Source organism: Colias eurytheme, chromosome 23, assembly GCF_061535395.1.
Source record: "Colias eurytheme isolate Ceu_HAF_F1 chromosome 23, ilColEury1 Martin Lab GWU primary, whole genome shotgun sequence".
Classification (NCBI taxonomy): Eukaryota; Metazoa; Arthropoda; class Insecta; order Lepidoptera; family Pieridae; genus Colias; species Colias eurytheme.
In genome coordinates this window covers 4,124,832-4,130,831 of record NC_143002.1, presented here as the reverse complement: position 1 = coordinate 4,130,831, position 6,000 = coordinate 4,124,832, and positions in this window count along the sequence as shown.

Below are 6,000 nucleotides of genomic sequence, written 5' to 3'. Positions count from 1 at the left end.
TTTCATTTGAATGTATGAATTCTTGACCGTGAAGATCAGATTTTATCGATTTTTTTATTACATGAATAACAAATATTTTAAGTTACATAATAGCTTGCCAAAAAGGCATGTGAAGATATTGACAATTTTAAAAGACGTTGTGTCTTTATAGGCCACTTTTAGGCTAATTTAGTGTTGTTTTGTTTTTTGAAATAAATACCTACCCCACTCGATATCATACTGATCTTGAGCTCTACATTATTTAGTTTTTATTTGATTAATTAATTAAAGATAATAACTAATTCGATGTTATTGGGTTAACCACAAAATACTTAAATATACCTATAGAATAAACGATAATAAAGCGGTGAGTGTTAGGTTTTGGGGATAATCCAAACCACATCATGTTTTGTTAATAATTTGTTTGTTGAAATAAGTCAATTATAAATTCCTATAAATAGATACTTAATTTCTCTGTAATATCTATATTTTCGTGTCACAATGTTAGTTACCATACTCATCCGAAACGTCTGGACCGATTCTGATGAAATTTTGTATGCCTATTGGGTAGATCTGAGACTCCTTCAACATCTTTTTTTTCATACCAATAAATGACAAGTCGAGTACAGCAGAACAATGTTTGCTGGGACAGCTAATCTTATCTTATATATAAAAATGAATCGCAAAATGTGTTGGTAAGCGCATAACTCGGGAACGGCTGAACCGATTTCGATAATTCTTTTTTTATTATATTCCTTGAAGTACCAGGATGGTTTTTATGTAGAGAAAACGTAAACATGTACCACGGGCGAAGCCGGGGCGGATCGCTAGTCTTATATATAAAAATGAATCGCAAAATGTGTTGGTAAGCGCATAACTCGAGAACGGCTGGACCGATTTCGATAATTCTTTTTTTATTATATTCCTTGAAATACGAGGATGGTTCTTATGTAGAGAAAACGTAAACATGTACCACGGGCGAAGCCGGGGCGGATCGCTAGTCTTATATATAAAAATGAATCGCAAAATGTGTTGGTAAGCGCATAACTCGGGAACGGCTGAACCGATTTCGATAATTCTTTTTTTATTATATTCCTTGAAGTACCAGGATGGTTTTTATGTAGAGAAAACGTAAACATGTACCACGGGCGAAGCCGGGGCGGATCGCTAGTCTTATATATAAAAATGAATCGCAAAATGTGTTGGTAAGCGCATAACTCGAGAACGGCTGGACCGATTTCGATAATTCTTTTTTTATTATATTCCTTGAAATACGAGGATGGTTCTTATGTAGAGAAAACGTAAACATGTACCACGGGCGAAGCCGGGGCGGATCGCTAGTCTTATATATAAAAATGAATCGCAAAATGTGTTGGTAAGCGCATAACTCGAGAACGGCTGAACCGATTTCGATAATTCTTTTTTTATTATATTCCTTGAAGTACGAGGATGGTTTTTATGTAGAGAAAACGTAAAAACGTAAAAGATGTACCACGGGCGAAGCCGGGGCGGACCGCTAGTCTATAATATAAAAATGAATCGCAAAATGTGTTGGTAAGCGCATAACTCGAGAACGGGTGGACCAATTTCGATAATTCTTTTTTTATTATATTCCTTGAAGTACCAGGATGGTTCTTATGTAGAGAAAACATAAATATGTACCACGGGCGAAGCCGGGGCGGACCGCTAGTATGGTATAAAAAGAGCCTGTGTGCCAATCACACGTGTCAGAAGTAAAGCTTCTTTGGCAAGATTCAAAGATACCAAAATCGTCGCCTTACTCCATGACGAAATTTTACTCTCAACGCGCCTAAAGAAGTTTCACTTCAAAAAGTAAGGTTGTACTGTATTACAATAAGAAGCTAACTTATGTATTATGATTTTCGCTGTATTTTCTTAACCGTGAAAAGAAATAGTTTACTCTACAACAAACGACGCATTGTTTATGGAACAATAAAAGGATCACTTTACTTAAATAGGGAAGTCACAATTATTTAAATTTATTGTCATTTAGTTTATTGGGTGCTTTGAAGAAATCGTTAAATTATACTTTACAAGAGTCATTATTTGATCTTTCGTTACATCATTCTGGAATGCGAATACATTGCAAGTTGTTTTCTACATTCATAAAATTGTAGGTATTTATTTAACCATTTATTTTATTTTTTACACATAAAAGTAGTTATCATGGAAAAGTAAGTAAGAGCAGACACCTAAAGAATAGAAGGTAAATATATTAGGTACCTACATAATAATAAATAATAATTAATGGATACCTATTGATATTTGTATAAAATACATATAAAAGCATTGAAATTTTGATAAATCATTTCGTAGTTTTAAAAATGTATTCACAATACATGTGTCAACTAAAACTACTGCGACAATTAGAGTTGTGATAAAATCGTTTGTTGTTATAAATTGCTGGAACAGATATAATTGCACAATACTGAAGCGACGTTATTGAAAGTATTATATTGCGTTTAATTTATATTCAAGTTACACTTTTTTGCTCGATTGCACCCGTAATCCGTATACGGACCGGGATACCTACGACTATGTAACTTTGTAACAAGCTGTGTCTAAAAATAAAGAAAATACTAATTTTGTGTTATTCAAGCTAAAATTAAAGATATTTGTACCATTTATCTCTGTCAATAATATACGTACTGAACAAGTAAATTCTAATTCAGTTTCTCGAACAAGAAAAAGAAAATGCAATGTCATGTTAGGTACGTTAGGCTTAAGACTATCAACATACAATGTTTCAAATTTTTAATAAGACATTAACTGCTAAATTGATATGACTTCCAGGCATGGCTCCAGGTGATCATTATTTGAAACAACTGCTTCTAATTTCACTAAACGTACTAACTAACAAGCCTTAGGATAACACTTCTTTTCAAAAACAGCATTGAAATTTCGTCATACACATCTAAAATGCAAGACGCAACAGAAAGATATATTATACAGATACATACGTACGTTCCACCCTTAGGGTGTTAAAAATACAATGTTATAGTACCCCAACCACCTAAACATTCAATTTGTAAACTTTGATACGCATCGTATAGCAAAACTTTTGATTTGATTCCATTTGTGTTCACACACCCGGAAATAACTGTGTTAAGTACGAAACTTGTATAATATATCATTATTTACATTATTGTATTTGTTTTAAACATTTGTAACAATTACTTGTAATATATTATTATTTTTGAAGCGACTGTACTTTGAACTGTTTAAATCTGTGTCGGAAATCGGAATAAATGAATAATTAATTTAATCAATGAATATACTGCGTTTTTAATCCGTCCAATAGTTAATTTTGACCATTTGTAAAACCCGAGAAAACTGTGTTGTTACAATTTAAATTATATGTATAAAACACTTTTAACGGAATTTAATTATAATTCTGATATAATATAATATAAATCTTTTAATAGACATGAAGAGCTGAAGGATATCGTTGCTCTAACCTAACATATTATTATAACTAATTAAGACTATTGAACCGATACCAATCGGTCATTTGGCTTGAATGCGGTATGCAGATAGTTCATAGTTATGGCTTTGAAGAACATTATTTTCATACGTTTACAAGCCCTAACATTCTAATACTGTTATTTGATAAAAATGACTTCTTGATAGTGTAAAAAATTAAAAATATGTTCTATGTCCTAAATCATGCAACGATTATTTAAAAAAATATTGTGTTTATTTTTAAAGAACTAGATGAAAAACATATCGTAAAGAATTTTATCATCACTCTCATAAAATATTTTTTATTACGATTTAAGCACAAAAGAGATAAAAAATATTTTTATCAATGGACGCGATAATCAATACCCGTTTATTGGATATCGTTTAGTTATCTTTCGATTATTTATTTTATTCGTATTATCCATATGCCAATTCCGGTAATAAAGTTTTATTAGTGTCTACGATTATAGATATTTGTTTTTCAATTTATTTGAATAAATTCTTAGAAGATTGTATTTTAATGATAATTACAATGAATATTGAAACTTTTATCAAGTTATCAGTGCCAAATATTTGGGAAATTATGAATCATCATCCGGATAATAGCGTTTTTGCTTTCTTTGTTTATTTGGAAATTCGAGATTGATAAACTGTGTTCTTTTGTCATAACGTCATTGCAAAATCAAGCCACTTGACTTATTTCTATTAATTTCTGTCCATACTAATACCAAAACTTCTTTTAGCTTAGGTATTAGACAATCTATAACAAAAATAAAAATGCATTTTTTAATTACTTAGGTACAGATAAACACATGACCTTTCACTATAAGTATACTTAGATAAAAATCTTTCAGACTGGAATTTATTCTGTTATCAAGCAGTCTGATCAACATGCTGACAAATAAATAGTACCTACCTAGGTCTAGTTTTTTTTAGCCTATACAAAGGAAGTGGTGTTTAAAAAAGTAAATGCTTATTTTGTAATTTGAACATATTTTCAATATGTACATAATCAAGTTTTGTATGTTATATATCTTAATGTACCTATACTCATGACGCTTCCATATAAATTCCACTTAAATATTATAATACAAGAGGCAATATGGATATAAAATATAAATACGAATATTGAAATGTGTCTAATGTATAAATTATGAACTAACTAGCTTTCCGCCCGCGGCTTCGCCCGCCTTTTCAAAGTAAACCGCATAGTTCCTGTTCCCGTGGGATTTTCGGGATAAAACCTATCCTATGTGTTAATCCAAGTTACCCTCTATACTTATGTGTGCTAAATTTCATTGTAATCGGTTCAGTAGTATTTGCGTGAAACACACACACATCCTCACAAACTTTCGCATTTATAATAGTTATTAGTGACGATATAAATTCACAGATAAATAATTCCTCTTATTTCAACAAAAAAATAACAATTTAATACTTATTAAAACAATAAACTACAGCTTTGCTCATCAATAGTATAACTTAAAAATAAATAAATACACATGACATTGATGATCAACTTCGATAGGTATATTTACTTGAAGCAAACAAAAAAGTGTTTATCATACAATATTTGTTTTTCACTATTGTTTTTGTACTATTGCGTCAGTGTGCAATATGCGACGTTTTTAATATTTTGTTATTATAATTTTACGTACCTAAAGTAGGTAACTATTAGTCGCAAATCTATAAGCTAACTATCTATATAATTAAATAATATGTTTTATAATTATATGTAATTATATGTTTTCCCTTTTTAGCTGTTGTCTTAGCATTTACTTCTATTACATTTAATATTTATTTTTGTGACTTTAAAAAATATATAGGTATCATCATTTTTTTAAGTCACCAGTCGATATTATCAAGAAAGAAACTCCAAATTGGATACATAATACATATATTCATTTAGGAAAACATGAAATCAATTACGCGTCGTAGATTGGAAAAATAATTAATTTACAGAATGTATATCCTTCAACCATATATTATTAACATATAAATAAGAAAATTACTAGTACTAAAATAATAATTATCAGATATTTAGAGAAGTTTAAAAAGGTGCCATAGAGGTTTTTCTTGACAAGTGTGCCGCGGAAAGTTGCCAGTTTTTTTTTTTACTTTTCTTACGTCCAAAATAAAGGTTCGTTGAGCTAGATCTTGACAATATGTTGTCACGAATAAGAAAGCACTATTTTAAAAAAGTTTCAGTGGTTTGACTCATGAGCTAAGAGGAAAATTTTAGCGAATAATTAAAGAAAGAAGTTTGAATCTACTCAAAGATATTCAGTTTCAGATTTTTAAAAGACTAGGCTAAATTTTAGTACTTTATAATCGCATAGTAACCAACCATTAATTTAAGAAATAATTTTGAGTCGGTAAAACGCACATTTTTTGCTAATTTAAACACTCAAGGCTTGTTTTTACATTTTATTTGTTAGGTATCAATTTAGAAAAAAAACATTGAATAATGCCATTTGTTAAATGTTTTTTTAATTGATAAAATTTTAGCTGTTGGCATAATGTTTTAAAATCTTTAAC